At 45.6% G+C, this 21,586-nt stretch overlaps 1 protein-coding gene across 3 annotated transcripts in view; it reads left to right on the forward strand.

Annotated features, from left to right (window-relative positions):
* Positions 1-21,586, forward strand: part of SH3PXD2A (SH3 and PX domains 2A) — a 388,224-nt gene that overhangs the window by 72,640 nt on the left and 293,998 nt on the right. The gene's annotated exons all lie outside the window — the stretch shown is intronic.

The raw sequence follows: 21,586 nt of genomic DNA on the forward strand, positions 1-21,586 counted from the left end.
GCCACTCACTGATCCCTGGTCTGCGGTGTGCGTCTTTATATAAACAGTCACCTTTCTGTCCCCACAAAATGTATGAATTGTTGTCATAAATCTACCGCCATCTAAGACTTAGTGGTTATAACCATGCTGTGTGCCATGGTCACTCCAAATTTTATGGAGACAGTGGGATTAGAAACAAGATCCTGCTTCTTCAAAAGAACCCATTTCTTCTAACTGAGCTGAAAGAGAATCTGCATTGGCTGTTAACCAGTACAGCTTGTATGAAATACAGTGGAACAGTGCTGACTCCATCCTATAGAGGGCAGTTGTGTACATCGGGTTTCTAGCTCTTTCATTACAATATCCTCTATCTCAATTATTACTGTTTTTGTGTAGGACCTACCTAAAAACAATCCTTTGTGTGGTAGAGCTTCCTTTGTTGGTTCTGTGGCAGTAGTTAATTGACAAGCTCAGACCTGTGTTGAAGTCATCAGTGATGCAGAGAGAAAGACAAGGAGCTTAAAAAAAAAGCCAAAAGTTAATTTCAAACCTCATCAGCCACAATCGAGGAAAACCATTTTTTTGTAACTGCGGAGAACAGGAATGGATGGAAATGTATTTTCAAGTTTGTAAACAGTGCTACCTGTAAACAAATGACCTTTTATTGCAAGTTAAAGATGCTTTAACTCCATTAGGTTCCTTTCCAGCCTTCTGTTGTGCAAAACAGCCATCTAGGTCATCAATACCGGTTTGTCCAGCTCCTGATGTTGGTGGAGGTAGAGACAGGAGAGGAGAGCAGCTGATGTAGTTTAGTGCATGATGTAGCTCGTCCCTGTTGTAATCAGAAGTTTGGGAGCAATGTATGAGAGGAGTTCCTAGCCCATAGCATGGGCAGGGATCAGAAGTCTCTGCATAGGTGTGTGTGTGTGTGTGTCTCAGGGCTACCCAGGTGAGAGAGAGAGTGTGTTTGTGTATGTGGAGGTGGTGGCTGCAAGAGTGGTGAGGCAGAGGAGAGGGCACAGGGAAAGGGATCAGAGTGGGGAAAGAGGGGGGTGGAAAGTGAGGGAGTAGAGCAGCAGGGATGGAGCTGGGGTGAAGGAGGATGACAGAAGAGAAGAGAGTGTTTAAAATTTGGGGCCCAGTTCACCAATGCATCATTCCAGTTCTGCACTGGTGGGAAGGGCAACAAAAATGATTAGGGGTCTGGAACACATGACTTATGAGGAGAGGCTGAGGGAACTGGGATTGTTTAGTCTGCGGAAGAGAAGAATGAGGGGGGATTTGATAGCTGCTTTCAACTACCTGAGAGGTAGTTCCAGAGAGGATGGTTCTAGACTATTCTCGGTGGTGGAAGAGGACAGGACAAGGAGTAATGGTCTCAAGTTGCAGTGGGGGAGGTTTAGGTTGGATATTAGGAAAAACGTTTTCACTAGGAGGGTGGTGAAACACTGGAATGCGTTGCCTAGGGAGGTGGTGGAATCTCCTTCCTTAGAAGTTTTTAAGGTCAGGCTTGACAAAGCCCTGGCTGGGATGATTTAATTGGAGATGGGTCCTGCTTTTGAGCAGGGGGTGGACTAGATGACCTCCTGAGGTCCCTTCCAACCCTGATATTCTATGATTCTATGATTCTATGACTCCATTGATAAAGCAGTGGTTACTCAGGACCCCGCACTCGAAGCTGTGCCATGTCACTGTGCATGTTCCCCTGTTCTAGGTTATAGCCGCTGTCTTGAACAGAGATGGTTCTGAGCCACAAAGATTGGACCAAAACTTCCCCCAAGTATAGGTGCTGGGATTCTGAGTCTTATTTCGCCCCATAATTGAGATGGAGAACTGATAAGTAATTCAGAACCAGACCAGGAACCTGATTCCATACCACACCCATGAAGTTCAGATCCAAGGGTTTGGTTGAGGCCCATTTCTATTAAAGGGAGTCTGGAGAAAAGGAGATATTCTAGAAACTGGAAGTTAGAATTTGGTTTGAAAGCAGCCACCTTAAAAATAGGATTGAAATTGAATCAAGCCTGTGAAAATCCAGAGGAAATCAGAACATTGCTCCCTCAACCTGTCTTTCCTGAGAGATCAGTGCAGGGCACCCGGGGTGAAATGGCATCCTCTTTCTTAGTAAACACCAACTGTTTGTCAGCTTCTGCGAGCCAAGATTTGCACGTAGGGAAGTCAGAGATGGAACATTTTAAGGGTGATTCAGAAAATCAAATTCTAGGTACAAGCACCAAACTGCCCCGGTATTACATGAGCCCTCTGCAGCTCAGAAAGAGTTAGTGTAACCTCCCCACCTCCTGGGTGTGGTGTTCTGTCCCATCTGGTGGCACTGAGACCACTTGGAAAGAGAGAGATTAATGAGTTTGCTCTACAGGTTTAGCTAACAGCCCGTTGACTTTTAGGTCATGCTGTAGAAGCTCAGGCACTAAGCTCCAGAGGTCCCAGGTTTGATCCCACCTGCCGATGATTGGAGTCTGTCGATGTTACACTGGCAGCTATGTAGTGGATTCCATGCTCCAGCTCTGGTTGGGAGCCTTGAATAGCTTTAAAATGATCCCATATACCCAAGACAGGAGCATTATTGGCTACATCTTGTATAGAACTATGTCAAGTCACTTCAGCCCAACACTGGGCCTTAGTGTGGTGGGAAATACAGAGGAGAACTGAGAGGCCCCTGGGAAAAAATAAATGGCTGGAGTGATTACTGAGTCAGGAAGTGGTTTGTTGTAACTGATTTAATTGTTATTTTAATACTGATTTTCGTTCTGATGCTGTAGATAGCAGCTGCCTGGGGCAATGCTTTTATCTTCATTGAATAAATGGAGTTGTTTTGTAATTCCTATTTCCATCATTATTTAAATGTAAATGTCCACTTGGAAAACAATCTCTGTTCAGTTTCCACTTTTTGTTCCTGAAGAGACTCCACGTCAGACAAAGACTAGGGCCGTGATGGGAAAACGGCAAAGTGCCTCCCATGTTACAATAGATGTTGGCTCCTGTGAAAACCTCATGTAACCTGGGACTGTGAAAGGGATCACCCGAACACATGTAACCAAGGGCGTTCCCCTCCTTGTGTCCTTTGCTTGTCGTCTTGGGCATTACTGCAATGCACGTTGCACAGGAAGATCATCCAGTAGTGGTGCAGGCTCCAGGGATTTTGCTGCTGTAGGTCAGCTAAAAATGGCTCAACGATTGCAGCCCGCAAGTTGTCACGTCACCGCTCCAACTAAGCTGCTGAATGTTGCTAGATCTCCCTCTCCAGGAGCTGACTTTGCTGCTGGTATGGGGGCACTGGCTCAGCCTGCATCTCCAAAAGGGTTAATTTCCTCCATAATGCGTTGTGTGAGGGGGTGAGAGGCCCACACTAGCCCTGCAAGAGCAGAATTGGGCCAAGTGGGCCCAACCAGCTAATTAGGCTCCAAACAGGAGCTTTAGGCTGGAGGCAGCTATTTAGAGAGAGGTTCACCTGTGCAAGAACAGGCAGGGCCTATAAAGCCAGGTAGTGAGCTACAGACTGGGCTGCTGGGAAAGGCTGCAGGAAGGCAGACAGCAGTCACTCCCTGGGAAGAGGGAAGAAGGTTTGGAGCTGGTACTCCCAGAGAGAGAAGGTGAATAAGAGAGTAGGAAGCAGTCCAGGGAAGAAGCAGTGAGAGCAGAGGGAGGAAGCCCGGAACTGCTGAGCTGAGGGTCCCTGGACTGGAATCTGGAGAAGAGGGCAGGCCTGGGTTCCCCTACCGGCCATGGAGGGTGTGGCGTAGAACTGATGCAGTGAATGGGAAGACTGCCGAGGACTGCTGACGGACTGTCCCCCGGGAGGAGGAATGCTGAGTGACCAGGCCAGAGGGCTGAGTCACAAAGAAGATGCTGTGGGACCTGGAGCGAGAGGAGCTGCAGATCAGAGTTCTGTGCCACACCCTCAGTGCCTGGTAGGGGAACCCTAATTCTGCTACAGCTAAGGGAGATTCTACTTTAGCTCAGGGGGTGGGCTTGTGCTTTCAGAGCAGAGGACAAGAAGTTCAACCTCCACTAATGAGCATGAAATCATGTTTGGCCATGGAGTCATCACCACATCACCTCTGGGAAAGCGCACTATGTGCGGTAATAAAGGTGCAGGCATGATGTTTCCATGTGACTAGGTGTCCCGGGTTGCTCCACTCACCACTGCATTGGCACCTCCTCCTGGTCACTCTAGGGATTAGCGCTCAAGGTCGATGCCCCTGTCAACGGCCATCGCCGCGGTTTGCACGCCATCACTAGCTAGTGCAATAAATCCCTAGCAATGGCAGGTGAACCTGTCTCACTTACCCTGGAACACTCATAGAATCATAGAATCATAGAATATAAGGGTTGGAAGGGACCCCAGAAGGTCATCTAGTCCAACCCCCTGCTCGAAGCAGGACCAATTCCCAGTTAAATCATCCCAGCCAGGGCTTTGTCAAGCCTGACCTTAAAAACCTCTAAGGAAGGAGATTCTACCACCTCCCTAGGTAACGCATTCCAGTGTTTCACCACCCTCATAGTGAAAAAGTTTTTCCTAATATCCAATCTAAACCTCCCCCACTGTAACTTGAGACCATTACTCCTCGTTCTGTCATCTGCTACCATTGAGAACAGTCTAGAGCCATCCTCTTTGGAACCCCCTTTCAGGTAGTTGAAAACAGCTATCAAATCCCCCCTCATTCTTCTCTTCTGCAGGCTAAACAATCCCAGCTCCCTCAGCCTCTCCTCATAACTCATATGTTCCAGACCCCTAATCATTTTTGTTGCCCTTCGCTGGACTCTCTCCAAATTATCCACATCCTTCTTGAAGTGTGGGGCCCAAAACTGGACACACTCCTGTGTTTTGAATCAATAATATTTAAGCACTTTATCACATTCCATTAAACTTCTTCCTTGTGGTGTTATCTTGTCCCACAATAATCATATCAGGCCATGAAGTTGGCAAATGAATTCGGCGTCTCTAACGTTCTCCTTATCCCTCAAAATTAAATGCAAAGCCAACATTTAAGGATCGCTGGGGATGTAACGCAGAACAAGACACACCACAGATATCTAGCAGACAAAGGTACAAGAGCCAGTGGTTGGAAGCTGAAGCTGCACAAACTCAGACAGGAAATAAGGTGTACATTTTTAGGAGGGAGGGTAATTAACCATTGGCACAGTTTACCAAGGGTTGTGGTCAATTCTCCATCACTGTCCATTTTAAAATCAAGATTCGGTGTTTCTCTAAAAGATCTGCTCTAGTTTAAATGAATTATTTTGGGGGAAGTCCTATGGCCGGTGTATGCAGGTCAGACGGATTATCACAGTGATCCCTTCTGGCCTCAGCATCTATGAATCTATGACACTCTACAAACCGCATTTAATTCCTGCATTGGCATTACTTCCTACAAACCGCATTTAATTCCTGCATTGGCATTACTTCCTTGTGCTGACTATAGAGCTGTCTGAAAATCTGAGTGGCCTTAAGTATCTTTATTTTGCAAAGCCAGTGATCACTGTGACTTGTTAGACTTGAGAAGGAAATTAACTAGCTCCCATCATCAATTCATTGCCTTTTGCAACCTTAACATTCAGTATTGGTGGTTTTTCTTAGCATTTAATTTGTAGACACCCACTGTATGGTCGCTTAATCACAGTAGTAAAGCAAGCTCTAATTAATCTGCTGATTCAATATTTAGATAGATGGGTGAGGATTTTTCTAGGGAATATCACAAAGAGATAGTTTGCCTCTTTGCTGTACCACCAATTAGGTGACAATTTCGGTATATGATGGGTGTGTAAATTTCCTGGTAGTGAAAACACTTCTTTACAGTCTTCATTTTGTGATAAAATGTAAGTTGTAAAAATTGAAGGAGAATGAGTTACATGATTGTAATGAAAAGTGTGTGTGCGTGCTTGTGCACACCATTAACCACTAGTGGGTCAAATCAGAGTGATTCATCTGTGTGTCATTGGCCCTCTACTGCTAACAATTAAAAGAGTCTCCTTTGTGGGAAGAACTTGTGCTTTTGAAGTAGCAGCATCTGGGTTTGAGTGCCCCTGCCAGTTGACTGGTGCGTAACACAGTGCCAGCTGCGAAGTCCTAGGTAGACAAGTGTTAGGCAGTTGCTGCCAGTTTTAGCGTTCAGGTTTGAAATTTCCTTTGTGTAATTTCATGTGGCGTGGACCCTGTTTTAATGTGCTAGGGCAGGACTCTGGAAATCTCATCTTCCAGGGGAGAGGATGAAGTCCATCTCCAAAGTGTTTGATCATGCTTGGAAGTTGGTGGCTGCCAAAGTTGCTCATTGGATCAAGGCCCTGGGGGATCGGAGGGAAGGTACATTAGGGTGTTGGATTACAAAGTAGTTCGGATTTCATGCAGGAGAGTGAGAACTCATAAAAAGAAATCCCTCTGGGATGTGAAATCTGTGTAATATACATGAACTGTGGCAAATTTCCTGATTAGCTGCTTGCATCCAGCACTTGCAGATAAGGCAGCTCAGTTTGGGGCTTTCTCCAGTTGAAGATCTGCCAGATACAATCAGGGGAAATCTAAGAAATGAAGTAATAATAACAAAGAGCAGTTGGCCTGCTTTACAGCAGGACATTGTGACACAAACTTTAAACAGAGCACAATGCAAACAGCACTACATCCTGGTAACATTTGCAATTTACTAATGGAGATTTGGCCATTTCAAACAAACACAATCCTGCGCTCTATGATATTTAATAAGGCTAGTGCTTTAGAAACACTTAATGCTGTGAACTGCAAGCTACTGGCAGAGGTCTGGAGCAATTAACTTCTATTGCTTAAAAAGAGAGTAATTTAACTTTATTAGAATTAGAGATGAGCCGGAACCAAAGTTTCTAGAACTGAATGGCCCTGAACTCTTGAGAAAATTCAGATGTTATGCCAGCTGCTGGCTTAGATTCCTTCTCTAGTTAGAGGAGAACACTGTGGTATGATGCCACAGTAGCAAATGTTTGTGTGTAGAAGGAAAGTATTTTTACAACTGAGTGAAGGTTGTAGAAATCGTATGTGAATATTCTTTGCAGTCTGTAAATGAATTTGTTTCTCCTGCATTTGTGCCCCTTTGTGTGTGAATTCCCCAGTGAATGAGAGTTCACCCAGACATGTGTGCCCAGCCAGAAAATTTTAAGAAAATACTGCAGAATGTTAGTGAAAAGCAGATTTTACAGTTGATGAATTGTGACTATTTCAGAACCAGAACCCTGATTCTAAAGAGTTAAACTCAGCCCATTGGGGACAGATATATTACCCTGTAAACTATGCATCCAGTGACACCCACTTGAATATGCAGCATCAGACACTCACAATGACCTCTCCAAGCAAAATACACAAACCAAGAATTCTTTGCAGAAATTTATTCAGAGAATAACTTCCAAACTGAATCGTGATCTGTTAATATTTTGCAAACACAAAATGTGGCAAAATTAATTGGATTATTTGTTATGAATTATTCATCCAGCTCTATTTGGTTTTGTTAGATAAATTACCTATTTTAAAGTACATTTCTAGTTGTTGTGTTCGTTACAGTATTACCAGAGGCCTCCATCACCGATCAGAGCCTCTTTGTGTTCGGTACTATACAAATACTTGTAAAAACCCTTGACCTGATGCATCCAGCTATAATAGTGCACTAAAATCCATTAAGAGTGAAAGGGAATGATTCTAATAATGCAAATCCCTTCTTCCAGATTATTTTAATTCCTTGGAGCTGAGTTAATTTATACCAGCTGAAGATCTGGACCTATTTTTATTGTAGCTGCTGCTACTATTATTTATTAAATGCTTCATGAATGTAAATGCCTAATAAACTGGGTTGCTAAGGGAAATGTAAAAGCAGTACTGAAAATCTCCGCTCTTTTATGAACCATCTTGCTAGTGTTCGGTATACCTGTGCCCGCCTACCCTCTGGTTATGTCATAGTGTCATGTCATAAATGTAGCAATTCTAGAAAATCACCACGAAATGGGCTAAAAGCCAGGAGAGATCAGGCCTTTCTTCAGCGGAGTGTTTTAAGGTTCCATCTAAACTTTCTTCATTATACTATCTACACCTTCGTTATTCCTGTGTTGGGAGACCTGATTACATCAAATTAGTCCCCCCAAAATATTAAAAAACAATTTGATTTGTGGTAATTATTGGACCTAAAAATGTACCTGAATTGTAAGGTCAATGGTGAAAAGTGAGTGAAAGTTCGTAAGATATCACAATAACCTATAATAACAAATGTTGAAGGGATGAGGTACAAAAGGGACTCAAAAATATCGAGTCTAAACAACAAGGCCTACTGACGTAACTAAAGAACAGTGTTAAAATTGAGCTCGGTAAAAACAGAAGATACAAAAATGGAAATGAATGAGCCAAAATTGATGTGTCGAATACTAGGCCTGATTGGTTGGACGCACTAATGAGGAGATGGGCTATTCCATACATCACTCCCTTTTGGGGCTCTTAAAACAAAGAGAGAAGACCAGACGGAGGCTAGTAGAGTGAGTTTCACCATCATGGCTGCCACCCCCCACTGTCTCCTGAGAGATGCTCTGATCAATTCAGGCCAGAGAGAGGAATCCAGATCACATCACCACCTCTATCAGCGCCAGCTGAATCCCAAACACGACCTGAGATTAAACGGGACCAGACTTGAGAAGCAACAGCTCCAGCTCATTCAACTAACTTCTTCTCTTTTAACCAAAAGGACCCTTATTGCCCTCTTCAATACCATCTGAGCAACTGTCAAACAAGGGGGCTTTTCCTTCTAAAGACTCTCTCCTGGGAAAGGGAACAAAACATGTTTTTTACCATAAAAGCCTTATTTAATACTTTACATTTCAAATGCTTTAACTGTTTTTCCTTCTTGTCTGTTTCTTTAAAGAAAGGTTAAAAAGGATTTTTAATGGGGTGTTTGCCCAGGTACTAAGCAGGCTGTGGTCTCTGTATACCAAACCCTGAAGTTTGTTTCCAACTGTTAAATGTTGGACAGTGACTGGATTGCGTTAACACCTTTTGGCCTTTTTAGTCCATTTAAGTGAATACCACAGGTCTTGCAGTGTAGATGGGACTCAGCTATTTGTTCACCTTGTTCTGGTTTTTGTATGCCTGTGGTACCATTGGGAGCCCAGTTGGGTAAACTCAGTTCCTGCAGGACTGTTGTGTTGTGACTGGATCCCAGGGAACAGTGGGAATGACAACACTGATGTGCCTGTCACACTCAGGTGATGAGCTTTCAGGATGCTGTTTATTCAACCCTTGTTTTTCCTTTCAACAAGACGTTTAGACTAGGCTTTTCCTCCTCCCACTTCCCCTTTTGATCTCCATGAAAATTTAAATCCTGATTTGAATGCTTCTGTGGCCCCACTGCCCAGAAGTACCAATTCCACAGAGCTCAGCCATATCTGCTGCAACACAGACACTCCCCCCGCCCCCAAGCAATCATATTTCGCTTTTAGTTATTTATACTGCCAGAAAATAACATGGAGTTCACAGCCCCACCCCTGAAACACAATTCTGCTTTTGTGCCAGGATTACCATCCTTCATTTTCCTTAAGTGTATAGAGACTGAGATGAAAACTGCCTATTATGCTCACATCCCTTGGCTCGGGACGAGAGAAGCTGGTGGTTTTTACAAATGTCCTAACTCGCCCGGGAAGGGTGATGGGGAGTTTATTTACATTAAGTGTAAATAGAAAATTGCCCCAGCTAGAATGGAAAGGTTACGCCAGGCTCTGCCATGGCCATTTCCCCACCAGCTCTCCACTCTTGCAGTATCAGATGTTTAACGGCTGTGTCTAGAAGGAACTGTAGATTCTTACTCCGCCGTCATCAGGGGTTAGCCTAGAGGATCAACAAAATGATCACAGAGTGTTTCTTCCGGCTCTGGATTTTACATAACATTAGCTGCTTTAGGAGTGTCAGTCTGTCTCCTAGTGTTTTGTCCGCTGTGGGTCTAACTCTTAAGAGCTGGGAGTTGTTCCCTTCACCTGCATGAAACCTGAGGAATTAAGCTTTATTTTAGGTAAAGTGTCTGGGAGTGTGAAGTCTTCCCTGACTCCCTCCCCCACCACATACGCTGGACCATGGTGCCGGGTTAAGACACATTCCTCCCTTCCTGTACCCAGTGCAGTGCCGTCTCCCACAAACTCCTGAGGATTTCCACTGGAGAATTATCCTCTGGGGCTTGCCTCTTTGCCCCGCTAGAAACTCTAGATCAATCACTGGTGAAGAAGTCATGGCAACATAGCACTGTTTGGAGCTGTGTTGCGAAGGCAGCTGGGTGCCTGGGGAGCAGTGCAGAAGAGCTGGAGAATGTTTTGATGAATTGTGGGGCTTTACTTCCCTGACTGTTGGGGACCTAATCCTATCCCTGTAGGAAAGACGATAGGTTGGAAATGCTGCTAGATGAAACTTGTGGGGTTTGCTTTCTCCAGTGCAGGTTTTTCCCACACAGGGCAGATTGAACTTAGTTTCATAGTATTGAAGTGTTTACCTGAGCCCAGCAGAAGGACATTGGATTAGTTTCTGCTTTTTCCTGACGGGGAGCAGCGCGGCAGATATATCATCAAAGCGGGTAAACCTCTGATGTTTACATGGCCAGAGAGACAGCAAGATGTGCAGCAACTTGACACAGATCTCTTGTGTTCCTTTGTTCTCATTCATGCAGGGAGAGAGAAAACTGCAGTGCTGGTAACTGGGGCTGGGCAAGGATTTCAAACTAAGCCAGGCTCAAGAGAGAGGTTCCTGGGAGAGAAACACAAACCTCCTTATGCAATTGTGGCTTCGAGTTCAGTTTCTGAAGCACTGGCCAGCGCTGCTGGTCAGAGGATGTTGGTGGTTAGGGCCTGCCTGCTCTGTGGTGACATTCATGGTGGGGAAGCTGGCTGCAGCCTGGTAGACTTACATGGTTTGTTCTTGCAGTATAATGGGACCATGCCATGGTTCTGCTGTGTTCCCAAAGCACGCTCCAGCACTGATGAATCCCCATGCCCAAATCCTGAGAGATGCTCTGTACCTGCAACTCCTATCGACTTCAACAGGAATTGCTGGTGCTTAGAAGGGCTCACAGTTTGGTCCTAGGGCACCATTGAGTGCTGTTTGGGAACAAAGTAAAAATAAGGTGCAGCTCTCTCCCTTCTGCTCTCATGTGTAAATGGGTTCCTGCGTATGGTAGTGCAGATGGGACCACATGGACTGTGGAAGTGGTGGAGTGAATGAGGGGTGGAAGATTATGCTTTTCAGTGGAATTTTGGCCGAGTGAGAGAGCAAAGTCTTGTCTCCGTTGGGAATCTCCCTGATCAATGGCCAAACACCAATGTAGCTGCACAAGTGCAGACAAGGAAAACTGTGGTTTATACCAGTAGAGCTCACCAAGGTTTTAAGCAGGAGTAAGCTCCTTTGCAGCTTTGCCTGTCTACTGTCTTCCTAGGCTGAAATTGGGGCCAATTCCCAGTGTTGACAAAGCTTTGGTTGGCAAAATAACAAAGGAACTAACCAGAGAATGCAAAAAAGATCCATGTATTTAAAACAATCTCTGCAAATTTCACAATGCTAAAACAACACTGGGCCAAAGTCTGTTCTTTGATACTTTGTTGTCAATCCATGGAAGTTAGTGACTTTGCACAATTTACATCAGGTGTAACCAAGACTAAACTCCAGTCAGTCTCCCTCTGCCTCACACACAAATTCAAACTTAGCCTCAGGCTTGTGGATCAAGCTGACTGCCAAGCCGGTGAAGGCAGTGTGGCATGCACCTTGTTTTTGTTGCACTTTGTTGATAAGGGTGTGTTGGGAAAACCAGTGTGACCTGCAGAGCTGCTGCCTTCAGCCAGGTGGATGATATACTTAAGGGTAAACTATGAAAGGAATCAGAGGAACAGCCGTGTTAGTCTGTATTCGCAAAAAGAAATGTGTGTGTGAATGAGAGAGAGGAAAAGAACTGACTGGGAAGAAAATAAAAAACCCAAATCAAAACCAAGCTGGAAAGGATTAAGGAAAATGACTAAGGGGAAGAAGTTCTTCTGTAAGGCTAAGGTGAGTTTAGTGATGCATGTTGTTGAATTATGTCTGATGGCGTGTATGTCCTTGTTACCAGCTATGCTGGAGCAGATCATTTCATGACATCTTTTATTGTGTGGCTTGTCTCTGAGTCGGACAACTCAGCCATGGCTTTCACATAGGACTCTTGTGGCCTTTGCACATTTGGGGGAGTGGAGTTTGAAAGCTAAGCCCACTCTTGTAGGCAGTGTAAGTAGGAGTGGTGCAATCGATGCATTTTCAGATAGACCCACAAACCCCGGAGAATCTTATTACTATCTGCCAAAGTCCTTTGTGAGCAAAACGTTGCCCAGAGTGCTGGCGGGTGTTTCATCTACTCATGTATCAAATATATTATTTAGGGTTTCTAGCTGTCGCTGGCCTTTTGCTTCATTGATTTTTATCGGTAATGCCTTCCAACAAAAATATGTAGACTACAGTATTATACAATGCTTGCATTATTGCACCTGTTGATGTGGATCATAAAGGACCACTATTGTGGAATGCTGCTGTTTTGTTTTTAAATGAGGATGGATTTTGATCTTGCAGGTTTTAGGGGCTTACACGGAAAAGATTGTCAGTGAATGAGGGGGTGGAACAGAATGTGGAGAGTAGTCTAAAAGAGTTTTCTTTGCTACTCCTTTTCTAGGAGAGATGTTTGCTAGCTGCACTTGAAAGTAGAGCTAGGGCACTGTGAATTTTAAGGTTTGATCATGTAGTTATTCAGCAAGTGGAACTTCTGATGACTGGCTGCAAGCCAGGGCAGGTATGTGCTGTATGCATTTGCTCCAACCCCTCAGACGGAGACAAACACCTACAAGATCTCTATCAAGCATTCTTACAACTACAGTACCCACCTGCTGAAGTGAAGAAACAGATTGACAGAGCCAGAAGAGTACCCAGAAGTTACCTACTACAGGACAGGCCTAACAAAGAAAATAACAGAACGCCACTAGCCGTCACCTTCAGCCCCCAACTAAAACCTCTCCAACGCATCATCAAGGATCGACAACCTATCCTGAAAGACAACCCATCACTCTCACAGATCTTGAGAGACAGGCCAGTCCTTGCTTATAGACAGCCTCCCAACCTGAAACAAATACTCACCAGCAACCACACACCACATAACAAAAACACTAACCCAGGAACCTATCCTTGCAACAAAGCCCATTGCCAACTGTGTCCACATATCTATTCAGGGGACACCATCATAGGGCCTAATCACATCAGCCACACTATAAGAGGCTCGTTCACCTGCGCATCTACCAATGTGATATGTGCCAGCAATGCCCCTCTGCCATGTACACTGGCCAAACTGGACAGTCTCTACGTAAAAGAATAAATGGACACAAATCAGACGTCAAGAATTATAACATTCAAAAACCAGTCAGAGAACACTTCAGTCTCTCTGGTCACTCGATTACAGACCTAAAAGTGGCAATTCTTCAACAAAAAAACTTCAAAAACAGACTCCAACGAGAGACTGCTGAATTGGAATTAATTTGCAAACTGGATACAATTAACTTAGGCTTGAATAAAGACTGCAAGTGGATGTGTCATTACACAAAGTAAAGCTATTTCCCCTTGTTTATTCCCCACCCCCCACTGTTCCTCAGACGTTCTTGTCAACTGCTGGAAATGGCCCACCTTGATTATCACTACAAAAAGTCGTTCCCCCCCAACCCCCCGGGGTCTCTCCTGCTGATAATAGCTCACCTTACCTGATCACTCTCCTTACAGTGTGTGTGGTAACGCCCATTGTTTCATGTTCTCTGTGTATATAAAATCTCCCCACTGTATTTTCCACTGCATGCATCCGATGAAGTGAGCTGTAGCTCACGAAAGCTTATGCTCAAATAAATTGGTTAATCTCTAAGGTGCCACAAGTCCTCCTTTTCCTTTTTATAGGAAGCACAGTGAGTTAGGGTATGTCTACACTTCTATAAATTCGACCTAATTTCGAAGTCGGTTTTGTAGATTTCAGTCAATTGTGTGTGTCCCCACACAAGTGCTTTAAGTGCATGTAGTTGGCGGAGTGTGTCCACGGTACCGAGGCAACCGTCAACTTCTGGAGCATTGCACTGTGGGTGGCTATCCCACAATTCCCGCAGTCTCCGCCGCCCATCTGAATTCTGGGTAGAAATCCCAGTGCCTGATGGGGCTAAAACATTGTCGCGGGTGGTTCTGGGTACATATCATCAGGCCCCGGTTCCCTCCCTCCCTCCGTGAAAGCAAGGGCAGACAATCGTTTTGCGCCTTTTTTCTTGAGTTACCTGTGCAGACGCCATACCACGGCAAGCATGGAGCCCACCCAGCTAACCGTCACCGTATGTCTCCTGGGTGCTTGCAGACGTGGTACTGCATTGCTACACAGCAGCAGTTAATTGCCTTTTGGCAGCAGACAGTGCAGTATGACTGGTAGCCGTCATCGACATAGTCCTGGGTGCTCTTTTAATCGGGCGCCTGGGCAAACATGGGAGTGACTCAGCCAGGTCATTTCCCTTTTAAGTTTCGTCTCATGGCGATTCAGTCCTACCGGCAGTGCACTGTCTTTTAACCTCCAGCCAGCAGAAGATGATGGCTAGTCGTCATACTGCACCGTCTTCTGCCAAGCACCCAGGAGATGATGATGGCTAGCGGTCGTACTGCACAGTCTGCTGCCAGCATAAAGATAGATGAAGTGGCTCAAAACAAGAAATAGACCAGATTTGTTTTGTATTCATTTTCTCCTCCTTCCCTCTGTGAAATCAACAGCCTGCCAAACCCAGTTTTGAGTTCTATCCTTGAGGGGGCCATTCAGTTTCTCGCAAAACCACCCCCTTTGTTGATTTTAATTCCCTGTAAGCCAACCCTGTAAGCCATGTCGTCAGTTGCCCCTCCCTCCGTCAGGGCAACGGTAGACAATCGTTCCGCGCCTTCTTTCTGTGCAGACGCCATACCACGGCAAGCATGGAGCGCGCTCAGATCACTTTGGCAATTAGGAGCACATTAAACACCACGCACATTATCCAGCAGTATATGCAGCACCAGAACCTGGCAAAAGCGATACCGGGCGACTCGGCGACGTCAGCGCGGTAACGTGAGTGATGAGGACATGGACACAGACTTCTCTCAAAGCAGGGGCCCTGGCAATGTGGGCATCATGGTGCTAATGGGCCAGGTTCATGCGGTGGAACACCGATTCTGGGCTCGGGAAACAAGCACAGACTGGTGGAACCATATAGTGTTGCAGGTCTGGGATGATTCCCAGTGGTTGTGAAACTTTCGCATGCGTAAGGGCACTTTTATGGAACTTTATGACTTGCTTTCCCCTGCCCTGAGGTGCAAGAATACCAAGATGAGAGCAGCCCTCATAGTTGAGAAGCAAGTGGCAATAGCCCTCTGGAAGCTTGCAATGCCAGACAGCTACCGGTCAGTCGGGAATCAATTTGGAGTGGGCAAATCTACTGTGGGGGCTGCTGTGATGCAAGTAGCCAACACAATCAAAGATCTGCTGATATCAAGGGTAGTGACCCTGGAAAATGTGCAGGTCATAGTGGATGGCTTTGCTGCAATGGGATTCCCTTAGATGGAACCCATATCCCTATCTTGGCACCGGAGCACCAAGCCGGCGAGTATATAAACCGCAAGGGGTACTTTTCAATAGTGCTGCAAGGACTGGTGGATCACAAGGGACGTTTCACCAACATCAACGTGGGATGGCCAGGAAAGGTACATGACGCTTGCATCTTCAGGAACTCTGGTCTGTTTCAAAAGCTTCAGGAGGGGACTTTATTCCCAGACCAGAAAATAACCGTTGGCGACGTTGAAATACCTATATGTATCCTTGGGGACCTAGCCTATCCCTTAATGCCATGGCTCATGAAGCCGTACACAGGCAGCCTGGACAGTGGTCAGGAGCTGTTCAACTACAGGCTGAGCAAGTGCAGAATGGTGGTAGAATGTGCATTTGGACGTTTAAAAGCGCGCTGGCGCAGTTTACGAACTCGGTTAGACCTCAGCGAAACCAATATTCCCACTGTTATTACTGCTTGCTGTGCGCTCCATAATATCTGTGAGAGTAAGGGGGAGAGTAAGTAAGAGCACAGGAGGGTGCGGTGCGCATCAGAGAAGCTTTGAAAACCAGTTTCATGACTGGACAGGCTACGGTGTGAAAGCTCTGTTTGTTTCTCCACGATGAAACCCACTGCCCCTTGGTTCACTCTACTTCCCTGTAAGCTAACCACCCTCCCCTCCTCCCTTCGATCACCGCTGTCAGAGGCAATAAAGTCATTTTTGCTTCACATTCATGCATTCTTTATTCATTCATCACACAAATAGGGGGATAACTACCAAGGTAGCCCAGGAGGGGTGGTGGAGGAGGGAAGGTCAAGGCCACACAGCATTTTAAAAGTTTAAAACTTTAAAACTTATTGAATGCCAGCCTTCTGTTTTTTGGGCAATCCTCTGGGGTGGAGTGGCTGGTTGGCCGGAGGCCCCCCCACCACGTTCTTGGGCGTCTGGGTGAGGAGGCTATGGAACTTGGGGAGGAGGGCGGTTGGTTACACAGGGGCTGTAGCAGCGGTCTGTGCTCCTGCTGCCTTTCCTGCAGCTCAATCATACGCTGGAGCATGTTGGTTTGATCCTCCAGCAGCCTCAGCATTGAATCCTGCCTCCTCTCATCACGCTGCCACCACATTTGAGCTTCAGCCCTCTCTTCAGCCCGCCACCTCTCCTCCCGGTCATATTGTGCTTTCCTGCACTCTGACATTGTTTGCCTCCACGCAGTCGTCTGTGCTATGTCAGTGTGGGAGGACACCATGAGCTCAGAGAACATTTCATCACGAGTGCGTTTTTTTCGTCTTCTAATCTTCACTAGCCTCTGGGAAGGAGAAGATCCTGTGATCATTGAAACACATGCAGCTGGTGGAGGAAAAAAAAGAGGCAGTGGTATTTAAAGAGACATATTGTCTAGAACAATGGCTACACTCTTTCACGGTAAACCTTGCAGTTAACATTACATACACAGCACATGTGCTTTCGTTCTAAGGTCGCATTTTGCCTCCCCCCACCACGTGGCTAGCCCCTCCCCCCCGGCTAACATTGGGGAACGTTTCTGTTCAGCCACAGGCAAACAGCCCAACAGGAACGGGCACTTCTGCATGTCCCCTTAAGAAAAGCACCCTATTTCAACCAGGTGACCATGAATGATATCACTCTCCTGAGGATAACACAGAGAGATAAAGAACGGATGTTGTTTGAACGCCAGCAAACATACACTGCAATGCTTTGTTCTACGATGATTCCCGAGTACGTGCTACTGGCCTGGTGTGGTAAAGTGTCCTACCATGGTGGACGGAATAAGGCTGCCCTCCCCAGAAACCTGTTGCAAAGGCTTTGGGAGTACATCCGGGAGAGCTGCAAATGCCAGGGCAAATTAATCATTAAACATGTTTGCTTTTAAACCATGTATAGTATTTTAAAAGGTACACTCACCAGAGGTCCCTTCTCTGCCTGGCGGGTCCGGGAGGCAGCCTTGGGTGGGTTCGGGGGGGACTGCCTCCAGGTCCAGGGTGAGAAACAGTTCCTGGCTGTCGGGAAAACTGGTTTCTCTGCTTGCTTGCTGTGAGCTATCTACAACTTCATCATCATCATCTTCCTCGTCCCCAAAACCTGCTTCTGTGTTGCCTCCATCTCCATTGAAGGAGTCAAACAACACGGCTGGGGTAGTGGTGGCTGAACACCCTAAAATGGCATGCAGCTCATCATAGAAGCGGCATGTTTGGGGCTCTGACCCAGAGCGGCCATTTGCCTCTCTGGTTTTCTGGTAGGCTTGCCTCAGCTCCTTAAGTTTCACGTGGCATTGCTTCGGGTCCCTGTTATGGCCTCTGTCCTTCATGCCCTGGGAGATTTTGACAAAGGTTTTGGCATTTCGAAAACTGGAACGGAGTTCTGATAGCACGGATTCCTCTCCCCAAACAGCGATCAGATCCCGTACCTCCCGTTTGGTCCATGCTGGAGCTCTTTTGCGATTCTGGGACTCCAGCATGGTCACCTCTGCTAATGAGCTCTGGCCAGCGTGGCAAGCTGCAGCTGACCATGCAAACAGGAAACTGAAATTCAAAAGTTCGCGGGCCTTTTCCTGTCTACCTGGCCAGTGCATCTAAGTTGAGAGTGCTGTCCAGAGCGGTCACAATAGCGCACTCTGGGATAGCTCCCGGAGGCCAATATCGTCAAATTGTGTCCACAGTACCCCAAATTCGACCCGGCAAGGCCGATTTAAGTGCTAATCCACTTGTCAGGGGTGGATTAAGGAAATCGATTTTAAGAGCCCTTTAAGTCAAAAAAAAGGGCTTCATCGTGTGGACGGGTGCAGGTTTACATCGATTTAACACTGCTAAATTTGACCTAAACTCCTAGTGTAGACCAGGGCTGAATATACTTGCCTTTCACCTTTGGAAAGCTGGTTTCAAATCCAGCGTAGGTCTCACCTCAAAATAAGTTTCACAGACTGACTTCAGGGACGTTTTCTACAGAAGCAGAAGGTGACAGAGCTTTAAAATGGGGACACGACTGCCCCAGTGACATGAGCAAGTGTGTTCATGAATGTCTGTAAAACGCTTTGAAGTCTTTGGATGAAAGGTGCTCGGAAAGAGCCCAGTGCTGCTGCTGTTAAAGTAGTGAAGCCAAACCTTTCTGACCACTTCGTCTTTTTCTGTTTTCAGAGACCTTTTGAAAAGGTTTGATGAATAAACAAAACCTCAGCAGTTAGTGACCCAAGAAAAATGAAGTACTCAGCAGAAATATAAATAATGCCTTTCTTTCTTGGGCCTAAATACTAGCTCCATTGAATTCAGTGGGAGTTTTGCTCTTGGGAGCTGAGTTTGGCCCTTAATGTGCAGGGAGTGGAGGAGTTGTTTCCGAGTTTAATTCTAGCTTTGTACAGTGATGCACCAGTTGGTGCCTGGTTAGGGATGTTCAGTTGCAAAGCCCTCACAGCAGTTCATCTCCGCCTTAAAACAGCTGAATCCTGGAACTTCCTTGCAGAAAACCATTCTGGTTTGCCAACATCACTGTATGGCAGAAATATACTTTGCTTTTTCCTTCGTGTGTTTGCCAGGAACTCTTCCAACAGAGTCAGGGCTGAAGCTTTTGGGGATATGCAAAAATTCCTGTCTTAGGTCTGCAGGTGAGGAAAAGCTCAGAGAGAGATTCTTTGCCCTTGGTGGTGGAATTGGACTCGCATGTTTGACACTGAACCAAGCTTTTTACAGGGAGAAAAAGAATTAGCTGCTCATGGTCAGGTGTAAAACTGAAAATGGAATTTATACCCACCAAGAAGGGTCGATATTGCATTGTGACAAGAGAGGTTGAGGACACATTGTGTTGCACTGAGTCAGGAGTGTTGTGTCGTCAGCACCGCAATTATAGATTGCATAGTCCAGGCCTAGATTTAGGGAGATTCTCTTTGATGACACTAGGCATCACAGGGCGTTCGTCTAGGGAACTAGAGAGTCAGTGAGAACCACAGGGTCTCTCTGAGTCCAGCAGCCTCAGTCAAGAATCCCCTTTGTATTCACTACCAATGAACAAAAAGAAAAGGAGTACTTGTGGCACCTTAGAGACTAACCAATTTATTTGAGCATGAGCTTTCGTGAGCTACAGCTCACTTCATCCACGGTATGCATCTGATGAAGTGAGCTGTAGCTCACGAAAGCTCATGCTCAAATAAATTGGTTAGTCTCTAAGGTGCCACAAGTACTCCTTTTCTTTTTGCGAATACAGACTAACACGGCTGTTACTCTGAAACCTACCAATGAACAGTGTCTCATCTCTATTACAAGCTATCTTACAATGGTGTGCGTGCTGTTGCATCTTCTGGGAAAGAGATGGAGCTGTGCTTGCTGACACGGAACAGAGGAAAGCTAGGGAAGGCTCCTTGTACTTTTAGGAAAACGAGGTGATCCTGTCTTTATTGTATGATGAATGTAACTGAGGGTCATGTTTCAGGAGGGATATAGTTTGGTAGGACATGAGGATCTTGTAGCATATAACACTGGACTTTGTGGATGCTCCGTGAAGATCTCCTTCCCACAACACTGCCTGCCTGCCTCATCACTTATTGCTAATGAAACAGCATTAATCTCCAGATTAATTTGACTTCTGGTCCCACAGGCCAGGCATGACTGGGAAAGGGAACCTTCAGAGCTACTGGGAGGATGTACAGTAAAACCCATTTTAACACAGTTGCTAAAAGAACAGATTGGTTTCAACCAATAACACTTTGCTCTGCATCAGCCCAGAAATATGCATGCAGAGTTGCAGTGTGAAATCCCTTTTAACTGAAGGTATGATACAGGAACAAGGAAGGTGGAGCACTGGTGCACCCAAATTATCTGTTTAACAGGTTAGTGCTCTGAAGTACAGTGCACGAGCCACATCCCCAAGGCGTGAACTGCTCTTACAAAACAGTGCTCTGGGTTCCCATTACAGGCACTGCATTTGCTTTGTAACATCAGCTGAGAACATCAGTTAAATATGGGCTGATCCGCTGCACGTTCAGACACAGTCATAAAGCTCCTGGTTCTTGCACTAGGCTGCATCCATTTCCTAGTCTCCACCTACGATTCGGTTTGAGTTGCCACACCTTCTGGATTTCACACATTAATAATTAACTGAACATTTGTGTTGTCCACACTTGTCTTGATATGGGAGAGGCCTTTTGGTACACACAGAGCAGACAGTCCGGTGAAACAGCTTGTTTGGAATGGGAAGGGTTTTGCTTTTTCCCTGAAATCAGAGAAGATATTTTATCCTTGTCAGTTACAGTAAAATTAGCAGGTTTCAGAGTAGCAGCCCTGTTAGTCTGTATCCGCAAAAAGAAAAGGAGTACTTGTGGCACCTTAGAGACTAACAAATTTATTTGAGCATAAGCTTTCGTGAGCTACTAAATTTGTTAGTCTCTAAGGTGCCACGAGTCCTCCTTTTTTTTAGTAAAATTAACATCTTTGCTGGACTGGGCCCAGATGCCTTTATCCAGTGCTTCTTCCTGTGATTCTCAGCATTCCTTTGCTTACAATAAAGAGCTTAATTATAGTCAGAGGAGAGGAAGATGGCGCTGTCCACAGCCATGTCACCAACCCTCTCCCCCTACCTCATGCGCGGTACTTTGATGCAATGCAATCTGACTTAGTATCACTACCCCCATTCACCTTCCTTCAACAGAAAGCTCCCTGCATGCGTGTGTATGTAGGTGTGTTAATCACTTAAGTCCCTTCTGCTCTGTAATTCCATTGCTGTTAGACGATCTGGTTGAAACTCTGTATTCTTCAGACACAATAAAAAACTCTCTTGTGCCTTGCAATGTAGATGGGACCAAACCCCAGTTAATCACCTATCTTGTGATATTTGCTGTTTTCCTTACAGCTGCAGCTTCTGGAGTTGTGTTTATGTGTGAATCTCAGCTTTCTTTTTCAACAAAGAGGAAGATTCTAGCCTTTGTGGCTGCAGAGATAAGCTCGAAACTGCAACCCCTAAAGACTCAAGCTCCAGAAGGGAAATTAAAAAGAAACCAACATTTAATTTTTA

This window comes from Caretta caretta, chromosome 7 (genome assembly GCF_965140235.1).
Source record: "Caretta caretta isolate rCarCar2 chromosome 7, rCarCar1.hap1, whole genome shotgun sequence".
In the NCBI taxonomy this organism is placed as follows: Eukaryota; Metazoa; Chordata; order Testudines; family Cheloniidae; genus Caretta; species Caretta caretta.